At 41.6% G+C, this 19,237-nt stretch overlaps 1 protein-coding gene across 3 annotated transcripts in view; it reads left to right on the forward strand.

Annotated features, from left to right (window-relative positions):
* The first annotated feature begins 2,429 nt into the window (after positions 1–2,429).
* The window catches only part of zfhx4 (zinc finger homeobox 4), a 90,617-nt gene continuing 73,809 nt past the window's right edge, over positions 2,430–19,237 (forward strand). The window contains exon 1 of one of the 3 annotated variants that reach the window (XM_026292002.2): positions 2,430–2,525. The gene's annotated coding sequence lies outside the window, so the exon portion shown is untranslated. Of the gene's footprint in view, positions 2,526–7,601; positions 7,652–10,989; positions 11,372–19,237 lie in introns of those variants that run through there. The other 2 variants (XM_026292003.2, XM_026292001.2) reach the window with 2 other exon arrangements.

The following is a 19,237-nucleotide window of genomic DNA, read 5'->3' on the forward strand; positions in this document are numbered from 1 at the left end:
TGAAAAACAAAGACACACTTGTTTAATAGAATAATACATGTTTCAAATTTAAGCCTTAATGTTTCGACAAGCTGTTCAATCAGTTGTTTCTGAGGACATCGCAAATGGCAGGCTGTCTCTGAAATACATTTGCTTCTTTTACCTGACCCACTTTTCCTCAACTGTGTGTTTGTCTGTGTTTGTGTGCGTGTGTACGCTCTGTCCCTCTTTGCTCAGAAGGTTGTAAATGTAATCTTAGACACATGTTACTTCGGCTGATGTTTTTCAGATTGATGTCAGTTGTGATTAGCATATCTCCTGCCAAGACACAGGAGTGCTCTTTAGAGCCAGGCCTCATATACACTCACATACACACACATGCACTCAAACTGTTGGGTAAACATAGCTCAGCTGCCATTTTGAATGATTGCCTGATGATTATTTGATGCAGTGATTTATTTTGAATACATCGTGTAAGTAAACTGGGACAGGGAAGGAAATCTGACTGACAAGCCCCAAAACAAAATTCTACCCCAATACAGTCTCCTGACACCCCTTTCCCGGCAACATGTTATTACATTCTGGCCCCAAAAAACACATTTTAATACTCCCTGGCCTCTAACTTTAATGTCACCCTGTCTGTTTCTTAAAATGCCATCTTCAGAGTGCAGCCATGTAAATACAGCTGTGACCAATACACAATACGCTGAAACTGTTTCATCTACATTCATTTTAAGCTTGGGAATGGAGAATTCCTGCTCCAGTGTAAGAGAAGGGGAAACCGTGCAAAACTAAATTTTTCAGCATCTATGGACAGCAAACGATGTAGGGCTTTAGAACACACCCTTCACACAATTGAAAAGGACGGTGTCTTATTTTCTCTTCTTTCTCCCCTCTTTCTCTTGTCCCTCTCCACACCTCCCTGGCCCTGCTTCCCCTAACTTGCCCAGCAGAGTGATAGCACCAATAGTGTTCGGGGGCACTGGGGGGATACAGAGAAAATCAGATAAAAGTAGTTAAGAGAAGTAGAAAAGGAAGGGGGTGAAGAAACAACAAGAGAGTGACTGACCAAATTTTCAGCGACAGAATGAGAAAGGAAGACAGATGCAGCGAGGAAAAGAGAGAGGGGGAGAGAAGATGAGAATATATATGTGGTGGCCAGTGTTGTGAGACAAGGCAGGTTGCTGTCACTTTAAAAATGACTGTAATAAAAGTGACCGTCAGAAGATGGATCTGGTGATTTTGGCTTGCTAATCAGTCATTTGTGAAGAGGAGCACAGCCCAGATTGAGCGGCTGCCTGACACCCCTTGATTGATGCCTGTGCCCGATAAAAAAGGCCCATTAACTGTCCTCCTATTAAACTGGGTGAAATGACAAAAAATGCTCCTCTTTACCAAACTGGTCCTCTAATCTCTCTTTCATTTAAAACCTGTATCCTTTTATATTTTCTGCCATTTTTTTCTTATCAGCTCTAAAGCGTTCTTAAGGTAATCTGTTTTTCTTACAGTTATTATTGAGATAGTGGGAGAGATGTTAATCAGCAAGGCCTGTTTGTGTTTGCGCTTTTATATTGTCCCATTTGTGGACTGGTTGTCACATACTGTATTTGAGTACAGTCCTTACACTCAAATCAATAAATCAATAAGTGGCTAAAACACACCAGTCAGTACTTCAGCTGGTACCTGTGTCACAAATTCTTGTTATTCATGTAAATGAGCCTGCATAATCAGTGACATCAGAATTTGTATGACTTCAAGCTTTCTGTTAGCCTCATGACATGCGTCACAAAAAAATAATGACCCCGCAGCTGAATCTCATATCTACTCATCTCTCCTTGTCTCCCTTAGAACCACACATATACACACACACACACACACAGATTGCCTGCAATAATAATAACCCCACAGATGACAGCTTTAAGCCCACTCCCTCCCCTCCCCTCATCCCCACCTCACCCCCTCTCCACATACAATCAAACAAAGCCTCTCTCTTACCTTGTGCATGACCAATCCTTCCATCTCTCCCTCTTTTTTCCTTCACCATCCTATCTCTGGATGCTTATACCTTTCTGTAAACCCAACCACACCTAACAGCAACACCTTGCACTCTCCCAACCACCCCACAGCCTACAGCGCGGCACTTACACCCCCAATAAATACAACCCTGGTCTGCTGTTTTCCCATCTATCCCTTTTTCTCTGCCCCAGTCTCTTTCCCCCTCTCTCTCCCTCTCTCTCTCCCTTTCTCTCTCCCCTCGCTCCTGGCTGGTGCTGGTGAAATATCAGGGCAAACGGATTCCAGCTTTTTTCTCTGGCTCAGAGGGGTTGTTCTGTGCGATTTGGCCCTGGGGTGCATTTCAGCGCTTCTGATGTGAGAGAGGGGGTGAGAGCGAAGGAGAGACAGAGAAGGCTATAGAGAGAAAGAGAAAGGAAGCGTGAGAGAGAGAGAAATAAGACAGTGCTAGGGTTTATCCTTGTCTTTCTAAGGGGCAGCAAGCATTTTTAAAATGACAGGCTTTTTGACCGGCGTTGAACCAGCAACTCGAGGTGTGTATACTCTTTGTAGCTTACAGAGGCCTTGGGGTGATCGCCATGCATAATCTGGACGATCCACCTCCATGACAGGTGCACAGCCATCTTGGAATCTGTCTGGGCCAATGGACTTGAGTGGAGCATTCATGCACTAGTTTAAATACGGAAAATGATTACAGTCTTTGTGGTGGTTGAAAAAAAACTCTGTTTTACATCATATTTTATTATCAAACAAGATTGGTTATTTTGATTTGAATTATTTTCTGCACTAACCTTATACATGACACCTAAAATATTAAGCCTAAAATGTATAATTTATTTGAGGTATGGATGTTGTCTTTTGTGACCCACAAAAAGTGTGTTTTGTCCAGAGGAATCTGGACAGAATATTTCAGTTGTTAATTTAATTTTTTTTTTTTTTTTGTGTGTAATTTTTTTTTTTTTGTGTATTTTTAGTTTTCAGGCCATGCCTTAATATATTTCTTTCAAAGCACATAATTTTTCAGTAGAATTCATTTTGAAATTTTTTACAGTTGATTGTATTTTACCTTCTCACGTACATAGTTTGCACAACTCCATGTGTGTGTGTTTATGTTTCATAATCTCACATCTCAGTGTGGGGTGTTCTAAAAGGATTTGTCATCCTCAGCTTAGCAGGGCTGATTGTGAATTAAATGCATTTTTAGGCACCTTTTTTCCATCCCTTTGTGAACTCAGTTAGAATTGAGGTCAGGATGCACAGACAAATGCACACAACATCTCAGAGAAAGACACATAGCTTTCAGAACAGATCACTGTTCAACTACCCTGTGTGGAATGATTCTGACATTTTGTTTGGGAGAAATAGCATTTAATTGAAGGGAGGGGCGATACGGATGGCAGTTATGCAACCAAGGGAAAATGTCTACATTTCAACCCAAATTGAAAACATAACAGAGTTTATGTTTGTGTGTGTGTGTGTGTGTATGTAAGAGAGAGAGTATGCAAGAGAGAAGTTCCTATTCACAAGCATTTGTTTGTTTGATAATCAGTTTAAGTTATGAGGATTATTCCATTAAAAAAACAACTTTCTATTTTTATCCAGTCATTTCTTTTTTGCTGCCTGAAATCTATTGATTTACCTACCGTTGTATGGCTGAACTAAATGTGCAAGTATGATTTGTTTTTTTTTGTTTTTTTTAAACAAACCCTTAACAGCATTTAATGACGGGACTTAGGGATGAATTTAGTTGTTAACATCCAAGAACAGAAAGGATTAAATTATTTTAACCAGCACTTGAATTTCTATAAGCTTTTAAAACAATTATTGCTCTTGTCTCATCTTTTTTTCTGTAATATAATTTAATAATCTATAATGGTGCTAAACTATGTTCATATCCATAGGGAAAACTGTCTTTCTTTTACCATCATATAGTCAGGTCAGAGGTCAGAGTCACTGTTAAAGCAGACGTCTGGAGCTGTGAGAAATTCACTGTTTTGCTCAGTGACACGTTAGATGCTTGCAGAAATGACTGCTTGAACTCAGGTCATCCAGTTTTATGATGGTCACTAAGAAAAGGAGGGTGAAGAGCCCTCATAAGGACTCTTCTAATGCTGTGATGAAGCCACCAAGCATCTTTCAGGGTCACTGCACACCTCAAAAAATGGTGCCACGCTTCCTCACTCTCTCTTTCTTTATTCTATCACTCAAAGTGTTGCCAATTTGTCTGAGCTAATCCCTGCACATTTATGCAATGGTCATTACACCTCAGTTGGCTAAGCAGGCGAATGACTGACTGCATAAGCTCACAGCTACAGCAGAGTGGGCTTCTAACTTTTTGCTTTGTAAATATGACAATTAGTAATTAAAACAATATGCCTTTCTTTTTTTCACACTCATTGAAGTAAATTATTAAACAATGTCATGCACATTTTATTAAAATGAAAAAAAATCTTAAAAATTATAATTATATTATAAAATTATATTTAAAATTATTAAATATCACATTTTTCTGTGAGAAAACGCTTAACCACAGGAAAATAATTAAGTAGCAACAGCACCACAAATGTCGGCCTTCAGCTAAAAAGTAGTGTACTACAGTATTGTTAGGGTAGTTTTTAGTCATAACTAACGTATTACTTTTTTGAATGGAAAGCCTGGTGCTGGCTGTGAGACGTCTGACATTTTTCTTCTGGATGTCGAGATGTCCGTCTATTGCCATAGAACTGACTTGTCGGTACTGACCGAGTTATTTGCCATGCTGGGATGGCCCATTGAGTGTCAGAGTAAAGGAAAGGAAGTGTGTGTGTGTGTGTGTGTGTGTGTGTGTGTATGGGGGAGTGGACAATGGGGTGGAAAGGTGGAGGGGTGACAGTCCCCCAGAGAGATAGAGAGAACAAGAGTGGGGGCTTCTGGAGATCTAAAAGGGCCTTTCGGACCACTAAATTGACATGTTCAAGCTCCAGGGTTGTCATGAAGAAAGCACTTTAATAAGCCATGTGACAACATACAGTATAGCAGTCTTACTTTCATGAGGCTATTAATAGCAAGCTTTCTCATAGATTTCAAATTAATTTTTTTGTTTTAATTTGACTAACAATTATTGTAGTAATCTACAATTACTACTCCTACCACTATTATTATCATTATTATAATTGGCTTTGTTACTAATATTCTATAATTTTATAATAGAATATTTTATTAATATTGGATATTTAATTCATTTTTCTTTAATTCAACATTTTAATATGCATAATGTCGGTAAACTGCTAACTCAGAGTCTTTCAAGGTATTTCTGTTTACATTTTGGCTGCTGTTAATTAATTTCCTTTTCCTTAAAAGGGACACTACAGATAATATTGTTCCTATCCACAGCAGCTTTACTGATTTATAAGTTCATGTGTATCTGAGTGATAATCAATAGAATCTGGCGTAGAACGGAGAGGGAGGTGGGTAAATGTGTGTTGTAGTGTTAGGACATCATGAGGAGGCTGTTTTAGGGGCTCTTTTATTCCCTTGTCCATGGAGGACACTCACTGAACGCGTGTCTATTAAAGAGGGATCAACAATGAAAAAGATCGGAGGAGCAAAGGGCCAAGTGGGAGGAGGGCAGCAGACGAGGTGAGACTGAATGGAAACAGTAGTGGCGTTGGTGGTGTGTGTTGTTGTGTGAGAGGGAGGCACACATGGGGACTGGGGAGGGTGTGAGGGGGGTCTGTGTGTGTGTGTGTGTGTGTGTGTGTGTGTGTGTGCGTGCGTGTGCATGTGCATGCACCTCTTAGTGTGTGCCTGCACTTATAGTGTTGATTTCCTCTCGTGAGCGACCCAGAATGTGGGTGACGGCGTCTGCCAAGTCACTCATCTGCTCCTTCTCATTCTCTCTTGTTTCTGTTCTACTACTTTCTTGCCACAACACTTGTTCTTCTTTGGAGCAATATCACAACAGGCCCTGCCCCGCCTGGGTAAAGACTTTACAGTCAGGGGCCATCGATTGCTCTTATCAAATAAACAGAGTGGCACCAGCAGCAGTGCACGGACACACCATCCTGCACTACTACCCCTTCCTCCTGCCCCTGTCTTATAATCTTAAGTCCCTCGCCCCTCCCCAGTTTCACCCCATCTCCGTAAGCCTTAGCAGCTGTGGTCCCATGTAAATTTTACATGATTGGCACCTCCTTATTTTACCCCCACCCCTCACACTCCGTTCTCCCCATCCTCATGTTTTTTACTCCTCTCCATATCATGTTGCATATTAATGCACACTTACGCAATAGCTCATCTGACAGTGCTCCCTTGCTATGATGCCCATGCCTGTCCCTAGGAATTTGCATACCTGATTATAGTGCCTGAAGTGCTTGATTGTTGCTGGGGTAGGTTATGTGATGCTGAAATGTGATATCTGTTGTGCAGGCGGCGTGTGGGTTGTGGAAACTGCACTCGTTCCCCTTGACCCTTGAAATGCAACGTAATCCCGTGAGGCCTCGTTTGATTAGGGCATTTTCTGTCTAATTGCTGTCATCAGGACTTGCATTATCATTGTGCATCTGAAAGCACTTTGACATTTTTAGTTCGCAAAAGTGGGGGTTCAAGAAGTTTCAAAGGTCTGGGAAGGCTGTGAATTGACTCCCCAGCAGGATTGTTCAATTTCATTGATTTCATTTACCTGAAATTATTCCAATTAGAGAACATATGTCCAAAGAAAGGTTTCACTTGGTGCCAAACTTAGTGTTTTACAATACAATTCGGAATTGTACAATACAATAACAATACAAAAAAAAAAGAAAAAAAGAAACATCTGGAGAGTCCCGGGGACAAATTCTAATTAAATGGGGACCCTTGGCAAAAGGTGTGATTTTTTTGGGGGGGTCCTAGACATGACAATGTTGGAGAAGCCCTGATCTAAGTGACTGGGACAGAGTGCTGCATTGACAGTCTTCGTTTTTAGCCCAGGCACTACAAGCACTCCCTTTTTTTTCTCTCCCCCCCCTCCCCCGCCCGCTCTTTAAAAGGGAGCGGAAGAGTGGGCTGATACCGGTCTCATGTTGTGTATGGATTTTCGTTTATATAATCGATTGAAATGTCCCAATACATTGATTTTGGGTTCAGTGTTTTACAAACAAGCGTTTATGGGTCTCGATTTTATGTTAGGGATTATTCCAGTGTGACACCGATGCGCAGAAGTCAGAGTTGATTTTTAAATAAATGATCTAAATACAAATAAATATATATTGTCTCACGTATAAAAATATAAAATATCACGTGGGAGGGGGAAACAAAGAAGAAGGAAAATAGAGTCAAAAAGACAACACTGTGCTGCCTCTCTCCTTAATCAAATAAAGTGATGTAAAAAAACACACACACACACACACACACACAAAAGCATTTCCTTCCCTCTGAATTTCTCCTTGAATTATATGCCATCACAAGTGTGTGTGATTGCGGAATATTAAATTAAAGTGGGATAAGTCCGCACCGAGGCGGGCTGCGTCCAATCCGCAACTCATTTCCCCTGTTGTAGCACCGCATCACTGCGCTCCTCTCTTTTCAATGACAATGTGCCAAATCTGGGCATTTTGAAAACAGTTTCCATATGCTATTATCGGATCGCTACTGAGCGAGGAAAAGACAGAAAAGAAGAAAAACGGAATGCTTTATACCAAAGGTACAGAGAATCTACATATTTATTTAGCAATTCTTTTAATGGCTGATTAGACTTTGTGTTTTGGGATGATTTCAAAGAGGTAAGAGGAGGTACATTTGAAGTTTTTTTTTTTTTTTTTTTTTTTTTTTTTTAAATAACAATTTTCGTGTATTTATAAAGTTCTGTTAAATGGTTTTATGACTGAGTGCCACCATGTCTCGAGAGTTTTTGCTGAGCTTCTATAGCAAAATCTGGATTTTGTTGCACTGATTTTCCTGCGTTTTGCACTTTTATTTCTCTATGGAAAGACTAGTCATTAAATACTTCCAGTACAGTTTTTAGATATATAATTTAGCTGGAATCTCCCAACAATGCTTTTTTTTTTATTTACAATTACCAGATTTTACAACTTTACACCTTAATTTTATACAGATGTCAACTCTGAAGTGGCTTTATATTCAGTTGATTTTTGTTGAACAGAATTTTGTTTTATGGTGGTCAAAACAGTCTTAAGTATTAGAAATGTTTTGAAAGAAATATTTCTTCAGGTGAAATGTTTAATTGGTGTCATGCGCTGAAAGAGATACACTTGATATTGTCTGTTTTGTGGACATTTAGAAAGCTTGTTTGTGCATGTGTTTGCTGGATGAGATTTGGCCAGTAGGTCACTGTGGCAGGTTGCAAGTCAGAGCTGTGGGCTTTTGCCTGTTTTTTATGTGTGTGCTGATGGAGCAGAGGGGTTAGCCATGCAACCCCATGAGGGCGCCGACGCATAGGACAAACAAGGTGGACAACTGTATGTCCAGAAAACACTGAGCAAGTGACTATTTGATGTAAACATCCCAGCGAGTTAGAGAAACAGCACAATTATTATTTGCAAATTCATTTCAGGTAAAAACTAAACGGCACAATCCAGGTTTTCAGTTTGACTTTAAGAATATATTGATGGACAAACAATGACTTAACCCATGCATCTCCCTGAGTGTCAGGTCAATATGCTAATATCTCCGGACGATTCAAAGACATTGATCTGCTGAAGTGGTTTTACTGTGAATGTTCAATCCCACCTTTCATATATGAAGCGATGCATCAGGAAACAAACCCGATGTTTTTATTCTTTGAGAATTACACTACAAATTAAGAGAGTGTCATTTCAGAATTTCAGGCATCCTAGTCTCTATCTGCGCCACTATAAATGTCCACTTTGCTTTAAAATACACAAACGCTTGCACACTCGCGCGCACGCGCACGCACAGTCACACATGAGCACGCACAGACAGACAACAGACCGGAATTTACAGATAAAAATCTATAATTAATTGAGAATGCCGCTGATATGGAAATTGGCCGAAATATTAGTTAACGCGGTCTATTGTCAAGCGGTCCTCCAGAGAAAGAGCATCGTCTGCAGGGAGACAGGGAGGGTGGAGACCAGGGGGATTTACAAAATGCAGGAGGTTAAGATAAGCGGTAGCCTATATCAGTTGTCTAAATCCTCTTTGAACTTTCCCCTTTTCCTCTGAAAACAAATAAAATAAAAGCAACTCCGCTAATGGCATCAGGGCGCACAATTTTAATCACTTGAAAGTGTAAAATAAGTACATCCTTTCACAGAGATGCAGAAGCTCGTGCAAAAAAGAAAAATCACAGTGGTTTTTGTTTGCAAAAATCATCCGTTTGTGTGTTTAATGTCGCAAATTAGAAATAGGTCCACTCCAAGCAGGTTTGGGGAGCTGAAACTGCCCTGGTGGAGTTTTTGCGTGTCCGCTGCAGCAGCGGGTAGAGTCGACTCTCCAAGCCGTCTGTGAGCGACGCCTCCCAAGGCTGACAGACTAGAAAACCCCCCTGGAGGACAGGGAGGCAGCTGCAGCAGTAGCGGCAGCAGCAGGAGCCTTGGATCCGGGTGAAAAGTGACGCCTCTGTTCCTCACCTCGACCCACCCACCCCCTTTGTCAGAGACCTCTTTAAACCCAGAAATAACAGCCTCAGGTCGAGACAGGCTCGGATCTCTTGGCTTCTTAAGGATCCAGTTGGTGTGAGTGCATTACATTCAATGTGGCTGCAAAGTCGATATAGTAGTTCACTTGCCAGCAGCAGCCTTATCATAACATCCCAAGCTCCGGCTCAGGCAGTTCAATTCACTTCGATGTTTTCTATCTTCAACTTCCATCCAAAGTCTTTCTCTTACCCAGAAGCCACTGTTTTTACAACGGGAGTAAAACGGTATCGGTTTGCCTTGTGAGGGTAGAGGGCTAACAGATCCGGTGCACTTTGTAAGGGCACTAAACGTAAACGCCATTGCATGGAGGTTTGAATAGACAGGGGGATTTTTGTGTGACCCGGTATTGGATTTTGCAGTTTGGCTCTGCTGAACCCACGCGGGGCCTCAGCGGTCCCGACAGGGCAGTGATGACTTTCCAACATGTGAATAACTGCGTTAATGCGTGGCTTTGGTTTTGAGGCTTAGATGCTCACAAGTATCATATATGCAAAAAAGACGAATACCCTAAATTATTAGAGAATTCAATCTCCAAGTGTAGAGAAGATTATGCATGTTCGCCAAAGCGGTTCTGCTTTTGTGTTTTCTGCTATTTGCAGAGCAGTTTTGATGAACAATATAAAACGGCTGTATGGTTTTGATTTCATATCCCTCATACCCTGCTCCCCCCATCTGGGTCTTTTTTGTCCGTTTTTATAACATTATAAACAAACATTATTAATATGCTTTTGTTATTCTCAAAGTACATTTAATTGTCTCCATACATTGTTCCAAACCTCACAGACATTCAAAGGAAGCCTATGTATGTCATTTCACCAGAGTCCGATTCATTCTGCTTTTCTTTAAAAAAAACGTAATTCACCTGCAGTGTCGATTAATCGTTATGGGCCGAACAAAATAGTCATTTTATGTTTGTTAAATCAGAAATAAAAGAGAAGTGTGTTGGGGTATCCTGTGCAACAGTTCATACATATGATATTCATCTGCAAAACTTGTTTTTATAGAGAAAATAAAAAAGACTTAGTACTTGTAGGCAATTCTGTGTCCAGCCTAGTTGGAGAGCAGGAAGCGGTTGTCCATTGTTCCATATGTGATTTGGCCCTCAGAGACAAACCATACAAAAGGATTTTTCTCCGCGCATAGACCTTGGCGGCCGCCAGGGCTCCGTGTGCGCGTCATTTGCAATGTGGAGACTGTTGATCAACTCACTAATTACACTTCTCTCTCTCCCTCCCTCTCTGCTTCTCTTTTGCTCCCTCCCTCTCTCCCTCTCTCTCTCTCTCTCTCTCTCCCTCTCTCTCTCATTCGCTCTCTCTCACTCTCTGTCTCTCTACCCATTCCCAGAGTGCATATCGGGAAATAGACACACAAAGACATGCGCACTCAACTTAATCAGCCATTTTTTTAAACAGGGCTAAAACGATAATAATTAGCAGAATAAAGACATATCGGATTTTCATTTCCTTTCCTCCGTTCCCCGACCCCCGTCCACAAGAGAAACTGCGAGGCAGCCCTTCGACACGTCGTTTCACCGCCACCGGAACCATAATAAAGGATAGCTCTCTGAACGTTTGACATTTGTGATTTTATCCCGTTTTCCTAATATAAAGTTGGAGGAATATTGTAAATTTCACTGTTTTCCACGCTTTGACTGTCCAATTACGAACGCACTGGATGTGACTGTTTTAAAACCCCAAGAGCAAAGAGAGGAGCGGAGGTGACGGCTTTGGAGGGGGAAGAAAGTAAGTTTTTTTTTCCTTTCCACCTCTACCTTTAACTTTTATTGAGTAGTGTGGGGTGCGTGTGGTAAATTTAGGGGTCGAAGATCGATTATCTATCTCGCTGGTGGATCTTTGACGTCGTGCCTGTTTGGATAACAGGTGCTGGGTGTTTTTAGTCCAGGATAAAAGCAGATATCGTGATGTGAGTACAACTCTGGCGCTTTGGCTACAATAAAACGAGCGAATGACAGGGTCGGAGGCGTTGTTACGCGCGTGTCCGTGGCATTACAGTAGGATATCATTTCCAGACCAGAGATTTGCAAAGTTTATACGATTGTTCTCGAGTTTATGTGGTGGACAGCCACGCCGGACACTCCACGTTGGATTAGATAAAGCGAGATGAGACGAGCCCTTTTGGTTTGCGGTGCGGGCAGCCTAGTGTGCCTTTCCAGGAGTCCGATCACCCGGACATGTCCGCTTTGAGCTTGTTGCTACTCGAGGGTTAGATTTGCTGCTTTCCTACTTCTAGTCTCTTTACATGTGCAACAAAGCATTGCTCTTAAACCAGAAGACATATCGTGGATGCACCGAGCGCTCAAAGCCAGTTTTTAACACATCGGATCTCCAGGCATTCACAGCTGAAGTGACACGATCAGTCTCCGACACGACCCCTCTCGTGTGTTTAAGTGTCTTTAAAGAAGTAGCCTATAGCCTGTCGCTTAGAAAAGGTGCATTTGCCGATCACAGTCCACACAGCTTTTACCTGCTGCGCTTTAAAAAGTAATCTCAATTTACCGAGGCGTGTGTGAATGTTTTACCCAAGAGGGAAAACGATCGTTGGGCTACTGATAGCACGGCGAGTCCCTTCAGAGCCAATTAACTGCTGGATCTACTGTTTTTAGCATTTCAAAATCAGAATGTATCCAAAACACACGCTAAAGATCTTTTATATTAAAACATTTCTAATTCTCACTTCTATTCGTGTCTTCAAGTTTCATTTGTACCGTAGGCTCTTAATCCCTGTCGGTGGGTCTAAAATCTCCTTATAAAAACTGTCCTTTCCTTAAACCCAGAGATGCTGGTTGCAACATCTTCTTTAATTCTGCCGTTAGTGTTGTTTAGTATTAATTTACATGAGACAAAGCGCAGAAAAAGAGTTTATCAGCTCTTTTTCGTCCTGATAACTGTTTTTGAGTGTTATGTTATTTTTTTTTTTGTTTGTTTGTTGTGTTTTGTTTTTAGGTGGGCAAGGTAGATAGACTTGGCTCGGGTCGGGACTCGACAGTGACGGGGGTGGGGGGATGTGGGGGCATCGATCGCACAAGAGGGAAAAAAAAAAAAACCCAAAACAAAACATCAGGGCCAAGGGGCCAGTCAGTCTCCAACCCGGACATGTAACAGTGTAGGGAGTGTGTGTGAGTGTATGTGAGTGTGTAGCTTATGCGTGGGGAGGCTGTATACGCTCCAAGTGAGCGGTGAGCCAGGATATGCGCACCTTTAATACGGGACCGGCTCGATTTAGACTCAGAATTTCTGGGTTTACGTAAATTCCAGGATGTACTTATTTTCGAAAATACGGACCTCGTTTTCCTTGAAATGCGTTTTCATTATTGAACGCGTACAGGTTTTTAGAGAGAAAGTGTTCTCTAATCAGAAAACAGGCTTTTCTATTGAATTTCATAGACCTGTTATTAGTGCTTTAATAATATGAAACACATTATTATTATTATTTTGTTATTATTATTATTATTATTGTATTATTTTATAATAATTATTATTATTATTATCGAACGTGTAAAGTAATTTTGTTTTTAAAAATAAATCAAATGAAAACCTTCTGACTTAAATCACATTAGTTTTATAGCTGGAAAAACTATGGAGCTTCTGTCTACTCCATCTGCATAAAATCCTATATTTCATTACAAAAATACAGCCTATGCCTAATAAAATCAAAAAGTTCCAAATTATGAGATTTTTCCGTCTAATTGCAATGAATTTCATCAGTTAATGATGGCATTGTCTCACTTTTATAATTACAGTTTCTCCTTTTTCTTGTTTTGCAAATGAAGGAATTTTGGGGGCTTATGTTTGCAGGAACCAGGCCCATTGTTTTTGTTTTTCTGTTCATAGTGCCTTTGGACTATCTAAGGCTGGGTGGGTATATCTCTACATTTTAGTTAAGCAGCTTGTAACGTTCATTTTACTCATAGCAATAGAGGGGTGGGATAAAAAACATATAGGATGAGAGATGGGCAGACAAGCCCTAGAGGACAATAGCTGTTGGCTTGAAAATGCTTCTTGATTATCAAAAGCTAATGCATTTTCAGCATTGCAGCCTTAATTAAGGGCGTGGATGGATGGGGAGGGGGTGGGGTAGGGATAAGAGGGTACTTGGAGGAGGAGAGGATGGGAGAGGGAAAGAGAGGGAGATAGGGGCTGAATCTGTCCTATAACTCCTGGGCCCAAGACACATGCAGCTAGAAGATTGGCTCGGGCCTCTCCTAGGGGTCGACAATGTGTCATTTCCACCCAGCTAGATTGCCCTCTGCCTATCTGATATTAATGTGCAAATCAATATTTCAGGGATTAAATTTCCCTTCTTCATTTTTTATGGTTTCTACCTCAATAAGTCTCCTGTCTAATAGAGGAGGGTGGATGATTTAGAAGCCTTTGCTGCAGAAAGAGAGAAGGAGGGAGAAAGAAATAGAGAGGAGCTTTGCAACAAGGCTACTGCTGCATTTTAATGTTCTTCTTCATGGATCCCCCATAGGCCCTTAGTAAGGAGAGCTATATCACTTCTTTACAGTGTAAAGACAGCCAATTTGGCTAAATAGACAGAAAGGAAAAATATGAATCCAGCTGAATACTTAAGATGCTGTGGTAATCCAAGTAGCAGGTATTATAAAAGGGGAGCTCCCCCCTCACAGACGTACACACACAGAGAGCTACATTCAAACCTGCATTACTAGCCCTCATGGTTGAGTGAACAGTATACTCGAACGTACTACACACTGGATTGTTATAACAGTATATTTTTTTCTTCAGCTTTTTCTCCTTCACTTTTTTCCGTTTTTACATAGATGCCCATAAGCATCCGCTGGAGAGATTTACTCTCCTGCATAACGTTTGGCATATGTGTGTGACATAAACGAATCCCTCTGAGACAATAACCTATGTATGATTATTGGGGAAAGGAGGAGCATATTTCCATAGTCATAATGCTGCATCTCGCCGATTCAACTAAATGAGCTTGGACCCTTTGGCTCCCCATAGACATTCATTATGGGACAATTCACACAGAAGCGTCTGTCTGCGAATAGGTGTGTGTCTTTGCATGTGTGTTTATTTAATCCTCCTTCCTGCACCATCTGTGTATGTGCTTGTCCAGCAGCAGCATAATGTGACTACTACTCCCCCCAACTCCACCCATTCAGCAGAGAAAAGTAGACTGTTTTAACATACTCTTGATAGGGAGAGTGTCAGCGAGTGAAAACACGAAAAGAGAGGGAGAAACCGACAGAGGAAGAGGCACAAAAGAACTCTAATTGTAGCACGACCGCTTGGCTTCCTCCCTAATTCACGGCCATTACGATGTGAAAAGCACAACCGCCTGTCCTCAATTATCAAAACAGCAGGCAAACACACACTCTCACATCCATACACGCATACTCGCTGAGGGGAATCATGTAGATTTTTTGTGACTTATGTATGGCTCAAATAACTGCTATCATTCTGGTCACCAGCTTTGAGGGTACCCAATATCGAATTTAATCAGCATTCTCTGCTCCCAGATCATTGGTGGTTGACTGGACACATAATAAGATAAACTTTTCATTTACTGGAACAGTAAAAATCTCAGTCAACGATACGCAACTAGTTTTTTACACCAATAGTATTAGAGTTGGATGGACCAAGTTGTCTTTTTGAGATGTTCTCCTTTGCACATCTTTAGCTTTCTCATAGGCTGTGTTTTATGCAACATGTTGCAACAGTTTGAAGCATGTAGTTTTTCATACAAAGAGGCATCTAAACAGCTGAATTTTTATGAGATCATGGTGGGATATTCTCTTGGTTATGTAGAGTGTGTGCGTACATGAGAGAACTGATGGTCTGCAGCGGTAGCATCAGAGGCTTGTGGATCAGAGAGGCCTGTAGGGGGAGAAGCCAAGAAGTCCGCAGCAGCTCAGCCTTATGTCTCAAAGAGGGGGGCTTTCTGCATCAACCCTGGGGCACCACCGCTAACACACTCTTTCTCTCGATCACACACACTGAGTGAGAGGCAGGAGAGGGTTATAGACTTGGAATGAGATCAAGCCCCTCCGCAGCTCCTGGGGAGGGTGCTTGTGAATATGCGAGCTTTAGTGTAATTAGCACTTAATTATATTAACATATGCAAATTGTCAGGGGGAGAGCTTGTATCGCCCGTGGGTATCGACTGAGATACAAGTGACTCCATTGTACCACCATGGCAGAAAAGAGAATAATGGGTGTGTAAGGCAACCAGCCAGCACCCAGCCAGCCAGCTCTCCATAACCAGTTAGCTCATTTAAGTCTCTGGCTGATCGCTTTGCCAAATTTCATTAGTCGCCATGACGACCTGGATAATTGTGCTGACTAATGTCCCCTGATCTGTCATGAGTTGGGATGTGTGCGTGGGATCCTACTGTTCCCAAAACACGAGCGGGCTAGAGAGAGTGGCCCAACTGTCCACATTAAATCAGCCTACAATAACTCCTATTTATATGCATTACACTTGTACGATCATTTGCATGTTAAAAAAATGCTTTGCAATCTTTCCTGGTCTGTTCAGTGTATTTGTGTATTTATTTTGCATGTTCACTCCTGTGTTGACAAGGTTGCGCACGTGTGGTGGAAAGAGGGTGGGGATAACAGCAGTTCAGTTGTGAGTTGTGTATCGGTTTTTGTCTGTCACATGTAGGCTGCTGGCGGCTATGTGAAGCAAACCTCTGAATGTGACTGGTATTGCCGTTTGGTGACATAGCTGGATTTGTTTTCGATTATTGTACAAGACTGAGATTGTAGCACAGAAAAAAACCTGGGCCTAAACAACAAGGAAAAGTAAGGTTGCCTTTGAAACTTTCAGTGCTTCTTTTCACTTCAGCTAAATAATCTAATTACAACATATCTTTAGAACAACCTCCAATCAAGCAGCAGGACTTTCTCTGGTAGAGGTGAGAGTGGACAAACATTTAATGTTCTGCGCTTCCCACTACCTAAAGGTGGATAAAGATTGGGCCTAGTTGGTGCTACTAGTACTTGCATGCTAATCCTGTTTTTGACAGGAATGTAAACTGATATAATTGCTTTTCAGAGGCAGGAACGGAGGTTTATACAAGTGTGAAAGCACGGGAAAGGGGATTAGCATTATTTTGCATAATGCTGGGCAGGCACTGAATGGAGCATTGAACGCTTGACTGGGTGACAGAGATGAAAGAGAGATGAAATGCTCTACCCCTCTTTACTCTCTTTCCTCTCTCCCTTGCTGTCCCTCTGTTTCTGACCACTGTTCCTGGTAGAAGACTGTGTTTGGCAGACAGGACCCCGGAAACACCAGGCCAGTGTTTTTGGCTGTTTGTTCAGGTGCCAGCAAATGGAAGCTGTCATGTGAGACAATATGTATGATAATAGACTAAGTGAGGTGGCTGGTGAACTCCCTAATCCTCCATGTATATACTAAACTGCATCCATAAAGCATTCAAGTGTGCAATTACATAGTGGATGGATGTAGCTCCGGTAGCATTTACATGGAAGGAAGGGAGCGGCTTTCATGGATCAAATCAAAGTACACTGTACTTACATTTTCCTTTATTGCGATGTTTGCTAAGGATTTGGTCAGATACTGTCTGAGTAAAGAGAACTGTTGAGCTATGAGCTAGATGTGTTTTAAGCAAGCGCCTGTGTGTGAGAACTCTGGTGGTACTGGTAGGAAGGGACACAGAAGTGGTGACACTGCTTAAAATTGGCACTATGACTTCCATATGACCTAATTTGGCTTGGTGAGTAATTTATGATCAACTGTCATCATTACTATTGCATCTGGCGTATGTAAATGATCCGGAGTCGAAGGAGGGGGTGTGAGGTTGGGTGGTGAACATGAATGCCACAAAGGCCGGTGTGGCCTGTTTTTGTTGTCTCTCATTGGACAGGATCCTCTTTCTCTGACCTTTTGCACGGCTTCCCTCGTCTTTCATATGCTAATGCTAGCCAGTCTGAAGGAAGAAATGCACTGGAGCTGACTGGAGGGGGACAAAGACTCTCTCTTTTTTCTCTGCCTCCTTTCCATCTTATATCTCCTCTTTTTTTGCATCTTTCCTCTCAAGTAACTTGACAGACTTCGGCATGAAAGGATGTTACTGCTAAGTGGATGGGAAAAGTGGGGCTGGAGTTGTTGCTGTGACCCACAACACCTGTGAGGATCAAGTGCACTGCAGTGATCCTTGGTTATGTGTTTGTGGAGTGTTATTTTGAGCGGTCCTTGTATATATTGCAGATCGGTAATCATTTCACCGGGGCTGCTGGTAGTGTTACAGCTCAGGCCGATCTGGCTAAGGAGTGATTTGTTGCTTTTCCAGTGAAGATATTGGAGTCTGTTTTTCAAAGTCTCTCAGTCAACTCTACCAGCCCTATCTTCTTACAACCAGCGAGGTACTGTCTCTGATGGGGCAACAGGATACTAATATAGTTACTACAACCCTTCTTTAACATAATACTCCAGTGCTCCACTGTTGAACATGATGTGGTTTCAAAGCTTTTTTGGCTCTGTTATGGGAAGGGGGCATGTTATCTGTAGGAAATGTAATTTTTGTCCTCATTGAAATCGTTCATTATTCAAGCGCGGTTATCTAAATGTTTTTGTTGCTGTTGGTCGAGCGCCAGTCAGGATTGCGTTACTCTTTTTCACTCTCTCTCTCTCTCTCTCTCTCTCCTGTCTCTGTGTCTGTCTGCCTGTCTGTCTCTCTTTCTCTCTCATCTCACCAGGCCTTCATCAGTCTCTTAAGGGAAAATAGAAAGAGGGGATTTTTCTCCTCCCTCCGTGCTCTGTCCTGTTCTCAGGCTCTCCTGCCTATTTTGCATCAGTTGTCTCATACAGGATATTAGCCATGGAAAAACATGGATCTGGGTATTTCATTTTGAATAATATGTTTATTCTTTTCATTTCAAAGTGGAAGTGGGGGGATTTTGTAGGGTGGGGAAAGAACAATCTATGCCGTGTGTTAGATGACTCTTTCTGTTTGATATGAGGTCCTGTGGGCCCTGAGGGTGGCTGAGATTCTCAGGTTTAGGTCAAAAAAAATGGGCTGGAGAAAAAATGTGGCCTCTTTCTTTCTCTTTTGTCTTACAGATTTGCTCTCTCTAGTGCCTGTCTCATTCTCTGCTTTATGTATCATCTTACATTTGCTTCTCTGGAAGTTCTTTTCTGTTGACAGGAATGGCAGTCAGGTAGGAGAGGAGACTAAATAGCAAACACCGATTGAGCAATTTAGATGCCAAAAGAAACTCTCTCCTCATTCATAATTCACATTTGTTATAATTCCGTACATTTCTGTTCATGCTTATTTTACTTCTGTTCAGCTCTCTAGATTTGAAGCTGCATTTACTTTTTTCAGACTGTGGCATAGCCTGTCCTTCTACTAGGTGAGACGGTGTAAAGGACAGTTGTTTAACCCTGCAGGTCCATGTAAAGTCTCAGAGTCCTTACATATTGAGCAAAGCATTCAGCAGCCTTTTTGTTTTAGAAAGGTTTGTCCCTTTTGTACTTACCAACAAAATAATACACAGTAAAAAAAGGTCATATGTCACATTTCATCGATTGCTATCAGGAGTATTTTCATAGTTGAAAAAGCTGTTAAGGTAAAGGCAAATGCT

The sequence above is a fragment of the Mastacembelus armatus genome, chromosome 20, assembly GCF_900324485.2.
Source record: "Mastacembelus armatus chromosome 20, fMasArm1.2, whole genome shotgun sequence".
Lineage (NCBI taxonomy): Eukaryota > Metazoa > Chordata > Actinopteri > Synbranchiformes > Mastacembelidae > Mastacembelus > Mastacembelus armatus.